This window comes from Miscanthus floridulus, chromosome 11 (assembly GCF_019320115.1).
Source record: "Miscanthus floridulus cultivar M001 chromosome 11, ASM1932011v1, whole genome shotgun sequence".
Lineage (NCBI taxonomy): Eukaryota > Viridiplantae > Streptophyta > Magnoliopsida > Poales > Poaceae > Miscanthus > Miscanthus floridulus.
The window spans coordinates 12,813,319-12,831,702 of NC_089590.1; the positions used below are offsets into that span (position 1 = coordinate 12,813,319).

The window sequence follows — 18,384 nt, forward strand, 5'->3', positions numbered from 1 at the left end:
TAAGAATAAAAAAAATGTCCTTACACCTGTTTTTATTGTGTGAATGTCAAGTCTATTTGACGGGTGTAGTATAGTCTATGGAAATAGTATACTGGTCTCTTGGGAATCTTTCCCTTATTATGTGACGTTGCCCTTTGAAATTGCTGGACATGTAGTTGCAATCCTGAATAAGTTGGGTACCTGGATTTATTCATGAAATTTGGATGGTCACAAAATGGATGGATTTTATTCAATGCAATTTTTCTTTCAACATTTTGCACATTTTTTTTCTAATAAAATCTTTGTTGTTTTCTTATCAGAAATCCGATTTTTAGTATTCAAATTTGGTATAAATATTAAATGTTCAGTCTTTAGATTTAGATACGGACTATCTATGTAGGGTTTGACCCTTTTAGAGCATCTACAAGAGAGACTGTAAAATTTAGATCCAAATTTCTGGTTTTCGAGGCTCTTTAAAAATAATGGCTCTCTAAATAGAAATCAGTCCATTGCAGATTCTCTATTCTATTTCATTATCTATTTGGATGATATGCTACAGAGGCCAAGTGGGGGAGAGGGATTTGCTTGGGGGAGAGGAGCGTTGGCGGGAAGAGGTTCCAGCAGCCTATGGCGAGCGAGCGCGGCTCGCCTTCTTTGCAGAGCGGGATTTGTGGAATAGCGCCCGGCTACTTTTGGACAATATGGAGACTGAAGCTGGATTTTGCACCAAAATCTCTAACCCGGATAATGTGGCAACAGATAGAGTCTCTTGGAGATGCACGTTCGCTGGTCTTTCCTCAGTTATGTCACGTTGGCAGGTCTTCCTTAATTAAGTCAAGTCAATCATGCCTTCAACTCCATGGTCCATTACGCGTTTTATTGGTCTACTAGTGTTTGTGGTTTCCCTGTACTTTTCCATCGCTCCCAAACAGATTAGGGGATCGGCAAGTCAATAGTTAGTCCTGTGATAAGTCTAGTCCACAGTATCCTAGTCAGTCAAAGTATCCAAATTATTCAAACAGCTATATAAAATGGAAAAGAGATCTGAAATTTCTATTTTTCTTCATGGCGTATCTATTAGGGGATCGGCGCGCCCGGTTGCTAGCCATCCATAATATTATGAGATGCCGTTCAGTTTTTTCAAGAGTCAACGACCTATGCATCGGCTGGTCTATTTACATGGCGAAGAGATGGAAAAAAGAAGAAGAAAGGAACTGGAAAAAAGAAAACACACTTCTCCGACGTGAAGAGAGATGGCTCATGCACTCGTCTTTCTTCTCGTGTTTCATCTTCTCATCTTCCTGTCCAATCCAATCGCAATCTTAGCAGCAGGATCGACCAACATTGCCGAGATCGACCGGCAAGGCCTCCTAAACTTCCAGCTAGGCATCAGCGATGATCCACTTGGCGTCCTGAGCTCATGGGGAAACGTCTCATACTGCAGCTGGAGAGGGATCACCTGTCGTAAGGCTCTTCCACTCCGAGTTGTTTCACTAGACCTGAACTCGCTGCAGCTGGCTGGACAATTGTCATCGTCTCTTGCTAACCTTACTTCGATAATACGGTTAGATCTTGGAACTAATTCATTCCATGGACCCATCCCTGAGGTGTTGGTCACACTTCCTAAGCTTCAGGATCTGATCCTTGCAAATAATAGCCTGTCTGGAATTATCCCTGCTAGTCTGTTCAAGGACTCATCTCGACTTGAAGTCATCAATCTTAAAAGAAATTTCTTAAATGGGTCTATTCCAGATTTTCATAATATGGCAACTCTGCAAACTCTTAATCTTGCAAAGAATCAGCTTTCAGGAAGCATACCATCTTCAATAGGAAATATTTCTTCTCTCCGCATTATTTTGCTAGACCAAAATTAACTTACAGGATCAATTCCAGAAAATTTGGGTCAGATTTCAAAACTTCTTGAACTGGATCTGAGCTTCAATTGCTTGTCAGGGTATATCCCCTTGCCTCTTTACAGTATGTCTTCACTCAAACACTTCAGTTTAGGCAGCAATGGCCTTGTTGGGCAGTTACCATTTGAAATTGGTAACTCACTACCAAAGCTCCAAGTCCTTATTATGTAAAGCAACAGTCTGGAGGCCTGATTCCTACTTCAGTAGAAAATATGTCGAACCTCCAAGTGTTTGATCTTTCAAATAACTCCTTGCATGGTCGTATTCCATTTCTTGGGTCTTTGGCAAATTTGAATCAAGTGCTCCGAGGAAGGAATCGGCTGGAAGCACATGATTGGACGTTCTTTGCCTCTCTGACGAATTGTTCCTTGCTGAAAAGACTATCTTTGGAAGAAAATATACTGAAAGGGAGGCTACCAAGATCAGTTTGCAATCTGTCCAAAAACCTAGACAGTTTGTTGCTTGGCTCGAACCAAATATCAGGCTCCATACCTGTTGGGATAAGCAATCTTGTTAACCTCACTGAACTTAGCATGGAAAACAATTTGCTTTCGGGAAGCATACCTGATACAATAGGGAAAATGCGAGACCTATTTATCCTAAACCTATCCAAGAACAAATTATCAGGAGAAATCCCTTCCACAGTTGGTAACATTACCCAATTGGGAAACCTTTTTCTTGATGACAGCAACTTGACTGGAAGCAAACCTAGTAGTTTGGGTCAGTGCTTGGCGCTGAGTCATCTAAACCTATCTGCTAACAACCTTAATGGATCCATACCAGAAGAACTATTTTTTAGTTTTTCTGGTCGTCCCCTTTCGTTGACTATTGATTTGTCGCACAACAATCTCAACGGGCAACTACCAGAGGCAATGTGCAGATCAACAGATCTTGTTCTTCTGAATGTTTCCAACAATCCTCTTTCTGGACCACTTCATTGGCCTGGAGGATGCTCTGCTCTATCATCACTTAGCATGGAAGGAAACAAGTTTCAAGGGGAAATTCCTGCAACGTTCAGCTGGTTAACGAATTCGATCTATATAAACCTTTCTCGAAATGACTTGTCTGGTAATGTGCCTGAATTCTTTGAGAACTTCACTATGTTAGACCAACTTGATCTGTCCTTCAACAACTTTGAAGGACCAATTCCGACAAGAGGTATGTTTGCAAATTCCACTATGGTACATTTGGATGGCAACAAGAGGCTGTGTTCAAACTTCCCCATGCTATCACTACCACCTTGCCCTAGCATCTCATCAGATACTAAAACAAAGAACCGTAAGAACCATGTGCTGTTCATGGCAGTGCTCATACCCACAGTCACTATAGCTCTCCTGCTACTGTTGTTCTGTTCGTTTGCTCTTTGGAGGAAAATGGAAGTGCATATGTCTGCACTGCACAGTAACATATGGTATCTGTTGAGTAACATATGGTATATGTTGAAGCTTGTTACTTGTTGGACCATGAGACTAGTGTGTACGTTTACAGAGTTCATTAGCAGATGGAATGTGTTGTGTTTTCTCGGCCTCAGGAGAAGAGATGTGGAAATGTATCCAAGCCACCAGGAGACACTGAAGAAGGTATCCTATGGTGACGTAGCTAAAGCTACAAATTGGTTCTCGCCGGTCCATAGAATCGGTTCGACCAGTGGCGGAGCTACGGCACCGGCATACCCTGCAATTCCGGCAAGAGATGCAGTATATATATGTATTTATATATAAAAAAGAAAAAAAAATCCCTCCATCCGTATGTACTGGGGTGTGAGAGCTAGTCGAGCCTGAGCGAGACAGGCCGCGAGCGTCAGGTCCACGCGGGCACGCGGCCCATGCGGCCAGCAACGGAGAGTCGGAGATGCCATCACGCCAATACGGATCGAGCCGAGGGCCGAGGCGGCACCATATCGGTTCGACTTCGAGTTCGAGTCTTCGACACTGGACGGTTCGTCTACTGATCTACATCTACATCTACATCACGATCACGATCACGATCACGATCACGATCACGATCACGATCACCGAATCACGCGTACTGGCGCGCCTGCGCCCGACGGATCTCTCACGCCATCCGCCTTCCGCCGTCGGCGCTCTCCTGCGGCCCGTCGTTCGCCCTTCCCTACGAGTCTACGACCGCACCGGGCACTGGCATGTAGGTGAATTTTGATTAGAATTGTTGAGCTGAGATTCAATCTTTGTTCTTCGTATTTTTGTAAAAAAATTCATGTGTACTTTAATTGCTAATTGTTTATGCTAAAATCATAAAATCATCCATCACGCAGCGAGGTTGAGGATTTATCCTAACATCAGAGGTGATCTAGATTGATCTTTTGTTCAGTACTCATATCATGTGAGTGATCCATAATCGCATGTGAGAGTTCAACCATGCAAGCACAATTTATTTAATTATTTGGCACTAGTGTTCTTTGTAATATTTATGCAGTTATGAAGAGAAACGGGGACATTGCATCTCTTTTTCAGAAGCATGCAGCAAAGAAGAAGGATGCGGCAGCTGCTGCTACTTCTAATCCTGATCCGATTGAACCTGTGGTGGAAGAGCAGATTCATGAGAGAGTAGTTGAGGAAATTGTAAATCCTATGCCACCGCCACAACCGTCTTCACTGCCACGAGTTTATGACACCAATCACCTTCCACATGATCCAGGTGAAAGACATCCTATTCTAAAATATCCTGTTAATGATCAAGATGCAATTCGAAGAGCATATATTATTAAAGGTCCATTCAAACCTTTTGCACATGATTTTCTAAAAAGAAAGATTTCAGATAGGGATTGGGGATTCAACTATTGTTGGATGTATAATAATGATTGGCTTGAGTATAGTATTAAGAAGGATGCTGTGTTTTGCTTCATATGCTATTTGTTCAAGAAGGGTACTGGGTCAGACACATTTACTGTTGATGGCTAGAAGAATTGGAATATAGGAAAGAAAGCACTTCGCAAACATATGGGTTCTAAGGCACATACTGCAGCTCAAGAGAGATACATTGGCTTTACAAATCCCAAGGTAGCAATTGATTATAATATTGAGAAGTGGAGTGATGAGGATCTTCATCTTTATAAGAAAAGATTGACTTATTCACTTAGGTGTATCAAGTTTCTTTTGCATCAAGGGTTGGCGTTTCGTGGACATGATGAAAGTGAAGAATCTAGCAACAGAGGGAACTTCATTGAACTTTTAAAATTTCTTGCTGGAAATAGTGAAGAAGTGAAGAAGTATGTTTTGGACAATGCTCTAGGTAACTGTACCTTAACTAGCCCGGACATACAAAAGCAAATTATTCACTGTTGTGCCCTAGAAACTAGAAAGAAAATAATTGAAGAACTTGGTGATGAGCCCTATGCAATTTTAGCTGATGAGTCTAGTGATATATCACATAAAGAACAACTAGCTCTTTGCTTGCGTTATGTTGATAAATTGGGAAGGCCATATGAGCATTTTATTAGAGTTGTTCATGTAGATGATACTACCACTTTATCACTTAAGGATGCAATTGAAGCTTTACTTGTTAGTCATGGCTTAACTATGACTCAAATCCGTGGTCAAAGATATGATGGGGCTAGCAACATGAAAGGAGATATTAAAGGGTTGAAAACATTGATCATGTAAGAATCACCTTCTGCTTATTATATTCATTGTTTTGCTTATCAACTCCAATTGGTTCTTGTTGCTGTTGCCAAGGGAAATACTGATTGTAAGACTTTTTTTGATCAAATATCTATCTTGTTGAATATTGTTGGAGTTTCCTGTAAGCGTCATGACATGCTTAGAAATGCTATGCTTGAGAATGTCAAGAAAGCACTTGACTGTGGTGAAATTGAATCTAGAACTGGATTACATCAAGAGATGAGTTTGCCTAGGCCTGGAGATACTCGATGGGGATCTCATTACAAAACTGTATGCAGCATCATTACTATGTATGAAGCAATCCATGATGTACTGGTTGATCTTGGGGATGATCCTTCATATAAGGATGATTGGACCAAAATACATTTTGTGACCGGAGTGTTTAAGAACTTTGAGTTTGTTTTCTTTGCACACTTAATGTATATTATTCTTGGATATACAAATGAGTTATCTGAGTGTTTACAAAGAAGGGACCAAGATATTCTTAATGCAATATCACTTGTTAATATGGCAAAGAAAAGAATGCAAAAATTGAGGTCTGATGGTTGGGATAATTTTCTTGAGAAGGTCACTTCATTTTGCGATAAACATGGTGTTGAAGTTCCTGCTATGGATGGTGATTATGTTCCTTATGGAAAATCAGCAAGGAAAGCTCGTGCCTAAAAGCAAACCAATGATGACCACTTTAGAAGAGAAAAATATATTGGTGTCATTGATCAAATAAGTCAAGAACTTAATAATCGGTTTGATGAGATTAATATGGAGTTGTTGTCTTGTATGTCGGCCTTCAGTCCTTCCAAGTCATTTGCTTATTTTGATGCACAGAAGCTACGTAGACTAGCTAAGTTTTACCCAAAGGAGTTCTCAAATAATAATTTGCTCAAACTTGAGTTGCAGCTAGATAATTATATTGATGACATGAGACATGATGATAGCTTCAAAGGTCTAGACAATATTGTTGATCTCTCAGTTAAGCTTGTTGAAACAAAGAGGCACAAAGTGTATGATATGGTTTATGAGCTCCTCAAATTGGTATTGCTTCTACCTGTGGCAACGGCAAGTGTTGAAAGGGTATTTTCTGCAATGGTTTTTATGAAAACAAAGTTAAGAAATAAGATGAGAGATAGTCTTCTGGATGACTGTCTAGTCACTTTCATTGAGCGGGATATTTTCTTTGAAGTTGATGAAGATGATATAATCAATACATTTATGTTCATTCGAAAGCGTCGAATAAAATAGTTACAAAAATAGCATTGTAAGTCTCTGGTTCTATTTTATGCCTTATTTCAATTATTGATATGGCTTTTGAACTATTTATACTATACTTAGTGGATGGTTTGAACTTAATCCATGAATTTAAGCCTTATTGTGTTATTTAGTGCATATATACCGAATCATGTTGTCAATTTTACAATTATTACCGAATTGTTGAAATGGATTTACCGAATTATATATGAAAAATTTTTAGCGGCATACCCTGAGACAAAATCCTAGATTCGCCACTGGGTTCGACACGTACTGGATCAGTTTATCTTGGCAGGTTCAAGTTTGACACTGACATTGTTGCCATCAAAGTATTCAACTTGAATGAACGCGGTGCGCATGACAGTTACTTAACAGAGTGTGAGGTGCTAAGAATTATACGCCACTGAAATATTCTTAAATCTGTGACTCTGTGCTCAAGTTTGGATGCAGAAAATAATGAGTTCAAAGCAATAGTCTTTCAGTTCATGGCTAATGGCAGCCTTGAAAGGTGGCTTCATCCTAATCGACAGACTGAAAGACCAAAGAGAACATTAAGCTTGGGACAACGAATATGCATAGTAACAGATGTGGCTTCTACCCTGGATTATCTCCACAACCTAACTGGTACCGACTTTAGTTCACTGTGATTTGAAGCCAAGCAATGTTGTTTTGGATTATGATATGACTGCACGTGTTGGTGACTTTGGTTCAGCAAAGTTTCTCTCCCCAGATTCTGGTTGCCTGAAACAGTCAGTTCTTATCCAAGGAACAATTGGATACTACACTACCGGATTCAGGTTCTTTGCCGAGTGTCTGAGGCACTCAGCAAAAGCCAAATTACACTCGGCAAAGAACATACGGCAAAAAATTGATCGGCAAAGCCCTCTTTGCAGAATGTCTTTTATCGGGCACTCGGCAAAGAAAAGCGACAGTCACGGCGCCGGCCCCGTTGACGGTCGCTTTGCCGAGTGCCAACCCTGTAGGCACTCAGCAAAGATTTTTTATTTTTTTTTTAAAAAAAATTCTTTGCCGAGTGCCTCCTTGCCGGCGCTCGGCAAAGTTTGATTTTTTTTTTAAAAAAAAATTCTTTGCCGAGTGCCCTCTGGCCGGCACTCGGCAAAGTTTGAATTTTTTTTTAAAAAAAAATCTTTGCGAGTGCCCTTTGGCCGACACTCGACAAAGTTTGAATTTTTTTTAAAAAAATTCTTTGCCGAGCGGCAAAGCTGGAAAAATGGATTTCCGAGCGCCCATTTTTCCAGCTTTGTCGAGTGCTGTGACCATGGCACTCGGCAACGGGGTCCTTTGCCGAGTGCAATACTCGGCAAAGTGACCCAAAACGGCAATTTTTTATTTTTTTTACATTCCATCATGATAAATAAATTCATACAAATATATATCACATATATATCTCATCCATCACATATATATCTCATCCATCCACACATCTATCCGCACATATCACATCCATCACAATACATATCACATATATAATAATAAGTGCTCAAGTCCATCTAAATAAATCCACAAGTCCATCAAAGTCCACAAGCGCATCACAAGTATATCACAAGTCCATCACCAAGTGAACAACAAATGAAAAAAAATACAACATGCACTCATCTCGGCCACTGCTACTGTGGTGAAGGCCCAGCTCTATCATTCGGAGGTGCATGAGGTGGATTATTCGAACCATCATCAGATGAAGACTGCACAAAGGAGAAAAGATTGCATGTGAGACAAGATTATTTGGTTAGCTAATCAATGAAGGTAGAGACCATACAAGCAAAGCACAAGCGAAAGTAAAAAACTTTCATACTCACAGGAGTAGCTGGAGCTGCAGGACGCGGAGGCGGAGGTGGAACCAACAGCCCAGCTGGCAGAGAGAAGCCCACACGTTGCCCAAGCCCTTATAGGAACTCCGTAATATCCGTCAGCCTCTGCGCCTGGGCCTGCCGCTCGGTCTCCCGCTTGGCCCGCTCGGCCTCCAGCTGGGCCGCCATCCTCTGGTGCCCGGCCTCCAGCTCCTGACGTTGCCTCATTTCTTGTTCCAGCCGGACCTGTAATATTTCACTCCAATGTTTCAGTAATGGAAAGCTAATTAAGGTGTGTAAAGATCAATGCATGACGAGTAAAACAGGAATAACCTTGAGTGCGTCGACCCGGTGCTATGTAAGCGATCGCCCATGTGCGAATGGCCGGGCTCTCGCTCAGTGCTCCATGCTCGGATCTAGGAGAGAGAGAGAGTAGAGGCCGTGTCGATGACGCCGTCGCCAAGCCAGAACCGCCCATGCTTCTTACCTTGTCCCGCCCTCATGACGGCCTCTTCATCGAAGTCCTGGGTGTTCGGATCATGGTCTGGCCCATGGAGTGACCTTGCCACCTCAGTGTACTCACTGATGCGGGAGTGGATGCTCGGGTTCGTGTATGCCTCGGGTGGGTTCTCTAGGTTGAAGGAGATGTCGGATGTCACCTTGCCCTTGTGGGCCATACATCATGCCTGGAAGTCTGAGCAAGCCTAGCCACTATGTGACGCCGACTGCGAGAAAGACAGCACGATGATTACAAATCAAGCAGAACTGAGCGTCACAATAGATAAATGAATTCGCGTACCCATGCTTGTTTGTATCCGGCGAGGCTACGGCTGTCTTGATGGTGTGCTGGACCTTGCATCTGTAAACGACGGTCTCGGGCATCCCTGTACATCTTGAGGTACTCCTCCATGAACCACCTCTCCACCATCATCGTCCAGCACTCAGGATACGCTTGGCACCACCTAGGAATCATCTACACGTCATCAAGTATTGGACATATAAGAAGATCAAATTAAACCAACTTAATCTCAAAATGAATCAATATTGATGTTCTTCATTTACCTCAAGGTACTGCTCCTGGGTCAGCTGTATCTCTCTTGCGTCTTTCTTGGCTTTCCTCTCTCCAAGCTTCGACCCATAGTAGGTTATGATGGCCTGGATGTGCGCCTCATGATGCATGTCGGTGATGAGTTTTTTATAGGCTTTGGTAGTCACCTGCTCCGTCCTGGCCTCAAATCCCTCCTCGCATCTGTAATAAGTCTGCATACAAAAGTGATGTATCCATTCATTATTTCAAGAAAAGTCCAATGAATGCGACGTATTGAGCAATGTTGTGCGAGTGAGACTTACCCAAAACTCTACCTTCACCCGCGCCACCTTGTTGGGGTACTCCGCATCGAGGGCGACGGCGTAGTGATCAAACGAGTAGGCTGGCTCCGTCTTTGATGCGTACGTGACAATACCAGGGAAGTGTTGACTGCACAGAAGACCCAGGATGCCGTTGACTAGCCGTACGCTACAACCTGACACAACCACCCAGTTCCTGCACAAGTGATTAAAAAAATTATTAGTTTTTTTTCATCATATCATATGAAGTAGTGGTGATAACATATAAAGTTACTTACTTTTGCCCTTCGGGGCGAATCACTGGGCGTTGGTGAGGAAGCGAAACCTGTGGGAGGCTCGCGGGACCTTGCAAGTAGACACTCGAAGAGGAGTCAGAGGAAGCGGAACCCGTGCCTACCACCTCGCACTTGTCGTCCTCGTGCGGCCCCTCCTCCTTGTCCGTTTGCTGAACTAGCTCCTCATCCGACTCATCCACGGGTGCCACCTCCTCCTCGTGCGGCGTGGGAGGAGACGTCCCCCTCCTGCGGTTGGCGGTCCTCCTCCTCCTCCTGTCCGATCCCTCCACCGCCCGCTCCGCCTCCTCCTGCAGCCAGCGTGGTCTTTGGTAAATCAAGTTCACGGACCTATGACGGTCGTCCACCATCTTTGTTCAATCACCTGCAATAAAAAAGAAAAACAAGATGTAATTAGAAATAGGTGCAAAAATGAACAAAACATAATTACAAAAAACATAGTAATACATGTATTAGAAATATATGCAAAAATGAATAAAACATAATTACAAAAAACATAGTATTACATGTATTAGAAATAATCTTCATGATTGAGATTAGCTGGATCATAGGTCTCGTCATCACTATCAACATTGTCCAACTCATCAACACTATCCAAAGGAGGAATGTTGTCTTCATTGTCATTGCCTAAACGTAATCGCTCAAGCATTTGTATGTCCTTTAGATTTTGCACCTCGTCTCCAGCGTCCTCGTCATCATCCCTTTCATTGTATACTTCTATTCCTATCTCTTTGGTTAAATCTATGTCAAACCTCCCTTGTAGCCCCTCTTCTTGATAGAACTCTCCATCATATGTGTTTGGGTTGAAGTGTAATCTTCATCATTTGGGACAGGTAGTTTACCGTGTGGCGATACCTTGTGCACAATAGACCAACCCTTAAGATGCTCGGCGTCTTTGCACGCGTATGACGTATAATAAACCTGGATAGGCTGTTGAGCCACAATGTAGACATCTTTTCCTAGATAGATGGAATCCTGTCGAATCTCGACTAGCCCAAGCTTAGGGGTCCATCTCATTACTCCAGGATGAAACCAGTGGCATTTGAATATGATAGGAGTAAGAGGTTTAGAACCATAGAATGATAGTTCGTAGATTTCTTCAATTCTTCCATAATAGTCAAGTCCATCAGTGCTAGGCGTAACAACTCCGCTGTTTGTGGTTTTTTTATTGGGCTGACTCTGCTCGTAGCTTGCTGTGTGAAAACGATATCCATTCACGTCATAACCGGAAAATGACTTGACCCTAATGGCACAGCCGTTTACAACTTGTTTTAGCTCATCACTTATAGGTGCATCAGTTTGGGCTTTCTGTTTGAAACAACAAATAAAATCGGGGCTCTCTAGTCCTGCACCCTGTGAAAGAAGGGTATCATTTTCTTGCGGGATAGGTTGCCTTGATCCATGCTAGGATTGACAAAGAAATTCCTTGTACCAACGAGAAACAAGGGGGTTGGACGAAGAAACAAGGACATACAGCGAAATGAAACAAGTTCGTTCAGAACTTACCTAATGAACGGCTGCACCTCGACAAGGTTGGTCAACACATATAGCATGATACTACGCCACTCTTCATTTTTCAATTGCTTAGTGGTCGATGCACTTGCGCTTCCGAGTTGCCCTTGGAAAAGGCTGAGGTTCGATTCATTTTTGCCAGCATTGTAACAAGGGGGTGGATTATAAACGCTAGAAATGTTCTCAGTGTAGTATTTCTCTGTGAAGTTCGACACCTCCTCTAGAATGTATGCCTCTGCAATGGAAGCCTCAATTTTGGCTTTAGTTTCTACATTTTTGTGAAGAGTCTTCAGACATCTCTTGATTGGATAGCACCAACAGTCCTGCATGGCCCCCCCATCCGTGCCTCATACGGGAGGTGCATAATCAAATGCTGCATCGGCAAGAAGTAGCCTGGTGGAAAGATCTTCTCCAACTTACAGAGCAACATGGGTGCCACTTTTTCCAAGTCATCAATGATGGTCCGAGAGAGCTCCTTGGCACAAAGCTGGTGGAATAAGTAGCTCAACTCTGCTAGCACTTGCTAGACATGCTCTAGGACATAGCCTCGAACCATTGCCGGAAGAAGACGCTCAATCCATATGTGGTAGTCATGACTCTTTATCCCGTTGACTCGCAGAGTGCCTAAGTTCACTCCCCTCTTTAGATTCGCTGCATACCCATCAGGGAACATTAGCGTCTAGATCCATTCAAGTATTTCCCTCCTTTGGTCCTTTTTCAAGATGAAATCAGCCTTAGGCCTTCTCCAGGTCTTGCCATGACTAGGAGGCTGCATCTCTTGATTTGGTCTATTGCACAACATTGCTAGGTCCACTCTAGCCTTAGGGTTGTCCTTAGACTTTTCAGTGTCCATGAGTGTTGCCCAAAGTGCCTCGGCGACATTCTTTTCAGTGTGCATTACATCAATGTTATGTGGCAGAAGAAGGTCATCAAAATAGGGGAGCCTCGTCATGCCCTAGATATGAGTCCACATATGTTGCTCACCATATCCCACAAAACCACCTTCTTCATTGGGCATGAGAGCATCTATCTGAGAATGAACCTTAGCACCAGTCATCATCCACAGTGTAGGGTTTGTCACTTTGACACCTTTTGTGAAGTTCTTGATGTCTTGTCTAAATGGATGATCAAGAGGTAGGAATTTACGATGTCTGTCGAACGACAAATACTTGCCACCCTTCTGCAACCAAATGAACCTCACACCTTCCTTGCATATTGGGCATGGGAACTTCCCGTGAACACACCAGGCGTAGAATATCCCATACGCTAGGAAGACATGCAGGGAGTAGTGGTACCAAACATGCATTTTGAAGGTTGTCTTTGTAGCTCGATCGTATGTCCATACCTCTTCGTCCCAAGCACGGACCAATTCATCAACACACGGGCTCCATGAACACACCCATATTACTCCCTAGGTGTCTAGGAATTATCAATGACAAGAATACGTTATGTCATTGAAAGGAGACACCGGGGGGGGGGAGATTAAGGGGGATAACGAAGACTGGACCAATATGTGTATGGGGCAGCCGTCATTCCATAAGGATTGAACCCATCTGTTGCCAGTGCTGACACGTACATTACGAGCCTCATCTGCTTTGTCACGATGTTTGTCATTAAAGCGGATCCAAGCTTCACCATCGGATGGATGTACCATCTTGTCAGGATTGTACCGTTTGCCATTTTTGTGCCATGTCATCTGTTTCGTGGATTCCTCGGTCATGTATAGCCGTTGGATCCTCGGTAGAAACGGAAGGTACCGTAGGATTTTCACGGGGATCGTAAGTTGCCTCTTCTGGCCATCATCAGAGTCTACCTCCAGGTACCTAGAGGGTTTACACTTTGGATAGAACTTTGCATACTCGTGTTCTTTCCTAAATAGGACGCACCCCTTCGGACAAGCATGTATCTGCTCGTACAACATCTTAAATGCATGAAGGAGTTTCTGTGACTCGTACATGCTCTTTGGCAGAATGTGGCCCTTTGGAAGGAGGGTGCCAATCACGGCCAACATCTTATCAAAGCCTTCTCGACTCAAGTTTAACTTGGACTTCAACCCCATTAAGCGTCCAATGTCATCCAGTTGAGACACCATTGGCCGATCGTGAAGGGGTTTCTGTGCCGAGTCCATCATGTCGTAGAACGCCTATGCGGCTGCCTCCATATCCTCCTTCTCACGTCCCTCATCGAACTGTCCTTGGTGAAAGTCATCTAACATGTCTGCTACCCCAGCATCAGCATCAAAAGCCTCCACCCGTGGTCTCACCACCTCCTCTCATACGATGGGCTTCACCATGGTGGACCCACCGGGTGTAGTCCGGTGTAAATCCATTCTTCACAAGATGTTTACCCATTTCCACCTTGTTTACCCTTCTCCTATTTCCACATTTGCTGTAGGGACACAAAACTAGGCAATGTCCTTTAGTAGCCTTACCAAATGCACTGTTCAAGAAAGCATCGGTCTTGTTCATCCATTCTGTGGTGTAATCACTCTGACTTCTCCGGCCCATGTACATCCACTGACGGTCATCCATCCCCTAACATATGTATCAGCGAGTAATGTAACCATCAATTGCATCTACATGGTGTTCCTACTGTCTAATAGGTGAGGATAGGTCCTAATCCCACCCGCGGATGCGTAGATGAGGTTAGTTTCCATGCTCTACTCCTATCCGAGATAGAATTTCGGCAGCACCTCCCCGCTGTTTTCCAGATACACGTCCTGCCAAAGAAGAGTGCGTATCCAGAGAACAACAGGGAGGTGATGCCGAAACTCTGTCTCGGACTGGAGCAGACCATGGAAACTAACCCATCTACTGCATCCGCGGGCTGTCCAAAAAATGTGGACAATCCAAAACAGATACGGTCATAGATATGCAAAGATCTGCATACCTCCAACCGTATCTCTTTCGAACGGGAGACGCCTAACTGGGTTACGTGATCTACAACCATGATATGGAAAAAGGGGTTATAACTAGGGTGGCGGTGGAGTCAGGCTAGCGGGGCCATGGCGGGTCGGTGTAGTGGCGAGGCGACGCGGTGCAGACGGACCGACACGGCGACAGGAACTCCAACTCGGCTCCGACGGGCTCTTCTCTACAAAAATGGAACAAAATACTGTCATTTAAAAAAATCGGCAGAACCTCCCCTACACGGTGAGGTTTCCAAAACCTGCAAAAAAACAGCGGCACGATGGCCGACAAGCACATATGTCTCAAGAGAAGCCATGTAGTTTGGATATCAATCCATGCGGAAGAATATATCCAAGTAGTACCACTACTTCTACTACTACTTCCACTATTGCTACTACTACTACCACTAGTTCTACTACTACTACTACCACTATTGCTACTACTACTACCACTAGTTCTACTACTACTACCACTATTTCTACTACTACTACCACTAGTTCTACTACTACTACTACCACTAGCACTACTACTATAACTAATACAACTACAACTATCACTACCACGACAACAACAAGAGAGAGGGCATACCTGACGGGCGCCAGGGATAGGGGTGGGCGGTGTGGGAACGGGGTCGGGCACGGGCGGCGTCGGGGCGGGCGGTCCACGGGGCGCGGCCGAGGGGCAGGGCTGGGCTCCTCGGCGTTGGCGGGCCGGCATGGGCGAGCTGGCCACGCTCGGCCACACGCGGGCACGGGGGCGGGGGCAGGCGCCGGCGCGTGGCCCGGTGTCTAGCGGGCGCGGGGGCTATGATAAAAATTTCATGAAACTTGTTAAGATGACGTGATATCGTATGTGGAGGCTATGATAAAAATTTCAGAAGATTTCGTGCACGTTGTCACGTCGTGATATCATTTGTTTTTTTATAGACTTTAAAAACACTTCGCATGCAAGTTCGCGGTCATGTTTCGTGAACAAGATGTCCGAAATTTCGGGTCCGTTCCTGAATACGGCCTCACACTACACTCACTAACATGACTATCAATTTTTGAATCATTAAATTCCATTATTCGTACCACGTGCAGTTCAAATTTATATTTTTCAAAAAAATTCAAGTAAACAAAATAAAGTAACTAAATATATCAAAAAGCCACAAAAAATCTCCAAATTCTAACGAGGAGTTCCTGATACTTTAGAAGGGCTGCACAAAAAATTTGGAGGCCAAAAACAAAAAAAAATAAAAAAAACTTTGCCGAGCACCGGCGCATGGCACTCGGCAAAGGGGGTCTTTGTCGAGTGCCTTCACAGGGGCACCCGTCAAAGGTAATTCAAAAAAAATGTAATTTTTTAATTCCTCCCTTTGCCGAGTGCTGAAGCTGTTAGGCACTCGGCAAAGACATTTTAAAAAAAAAAATATTGAATCTTTGTCGAGCGCCGTGTCAAGGGCACTCGGCAAAGTATTTTCTAAAAAAAAAATCTTTGCCGAGTGCCTAACAGCAGGCACTCGGCGAAGAAGGACGTGGCCGAACACCGTTACGCGGGGCAGCCTATGCCGAGTGCCGAGCTTTTACCGAGAGCCTGGCACTCGGCAAAGAAGTCCTTTGCTGAGTGCCTAGGTCTTTGCCGAGTGTTCGATTTTTAATACTCGACGAAGACTTCGTTTCCGTAGTGCTAGGCACCTGGTAAGTTTGATCCCATTTCCCTTTTTTGCGGCTTATGCATGAATTTTATAGTACTAAGAGCATTGCAAATTTTGCAGACTACGGGATGGGCTGCGGAATCTCCACACGAGGTGATGTGTATAGCTTTGGAGTGCTTCTCCTAGAGATGCTTACAGAAAAACGCCCGACTGATGAAATGTTTGTCGACCGACTTAATCTTCGCAGTTTTGCTGAATCCATGTTCCCAGATAGGCTTGCAGAGATTCTAGATCCCCATATGTTACATGTGGAATCTCAATCGTGTACAGAAGTATGGATGCAGAGCTACATTATTCCACTGGTTGCCCTTGGTCTCTCATGTTCCATGGGATATCCAAAAGAGAGACCTGATATGCGAGATGTGTGTGCAAAACTCTCTGCTATCAAAGAAAGCTTTTCTGAAGTCTCATGATCAATTATCGAACTCTCCTTGATGGTGCTAGTATGATATGTGTAGACTGCTAATTTCTAATTGAGAGGGAATGTTTATTTGACTGACTGAATTAATGTTTCCAGAGAAGATTAAGAGCTGGCATGAGACAAATCAAATTCATATGTGAATAGGTGGTATTGAGCTTGATCTTTTTTATATATGTACAGGCACGAAGTTTGGATGTGTTTAGATCAGATTTTTTTTTAAAAAAAATCTATATTTCATCAAAAAAAGAAAATTTTGGCCTGCCAATGATCAATATCTAGGGAAACTTTTTGCTGTCAGTGCATTAACACTGAAATACCAGAGAACTTAGCTCTTCCAATCAGAATTAGGATGGATTTTGTGAAAACAAATCTGATTGCCAATATGGAAATAAATTAACGAGTGTCGAACTGTGTGGAGGTCTGTGAGCTGTTTCCCAAAGGCGCACTGGGGATGCGATGCCGGTGGTGGAAGTTGAAGGTTGCTGACGAGCTTTCTTCCTCTTGTTGGGTTGAAAAATCCTGTGTGGTGGCACTTTTGGTTGATTCTTCTTGCCTGAGATTAGTTCTTGTGGTGGCACTCTGTCCAACATCTTGTTCACACTGCACTATGCGAGTGTGAGGTCCCTTGCAGGGGTGAGCCTGGTGGCTAACCACTGTATATGGTCATATGGACCGCAGTTGGAGGTAGATAAAGTCGTTTTGTCCAGGAATTACGAGATCTGCATGCAGGCATCCGTCCCTTGGTTGTGTGGTGACTTTGACATGATTTATAAGGCCAAGGATAAAAATAACCAATTAAGGCCTTGTTTGGTTGTTGTCAAACTCACCTCAATCCACATATGTTGGGGTGGAATTTAGTTTAAGTTTCACTCTAAATCCGTGCCCAACACGTGTGGATTGATACAAATCTGAGTACATTCAAACAAACCCTAATGTGTTATCGTGTAATGGGTCGCTTCCATCCATTCCTAGAGGACTTGGAGGTGCACCAAACTAGTCGGCTTTATACTTGGAAGTAATGATCTGTCGCACCATAGATTTTCTATTTGGATAAAATAAATGATTTAATATTTTTTAATTAACAAAGCTTTAGCTAGTTTGTTATCAACTTTGTCAAATAAAAATGATACTATAAAAAGTTTTGGAGTTAATTTTGCCTAAGAGAGTTGCATTGACGTTGCTGCATTAATTTATTTGAGAAAAAATAAATTCTAAAATCTTGAGTTAAGCGTTGAATAGGTTTTTGCACCATTTACAAAATAATGTTCAAAATAGTTTTTAAAATAGTAATCAAATAAAGTTCAAAAATATTTCAAAAGTAACTTAAAATAAGGGTTTTACAAATGTATTTGAAAATCAAGTATTTCAAAATAGATCCTAATAGCTTGTATTTTAAAGTTTAATAGATCAAATATTTTGAACCTAGTTTAAAATTAAGATTAAAAAATTATAAAATCTCATTTCTTTGGGCAGCAAATTTCTCATCCAAATTTTAACCTAAAATTACTTCTCTTATAATATTCTTTTTGCTTTAGGCGGTCCAAAATTCTCCCTTGGCCGAAACTAATCCTGCCTGTCCTCTTCCCCGTGCTTCCTCTCTTCGTCTTGGACCACCAGCCC

At 43.1% G+C, this 18,384-nt stretch overlaps 1 pseudogene; it reads left to right on the forward strand.

Annotated features, from left to right (window-relative positions):
* The first annotated feature begins 1,232 nt into the window (after positions 1–1,232).
* Positions 1,233–16,756, forward strand: LOC136491667 (probable LRR receptor-like serine/threonine-protein kinase At3g47570; annotated as a pseudogene).
* The last annotated feature ends 1,628 nt before the right edge of the window (positions 16,757–18,384 follow it).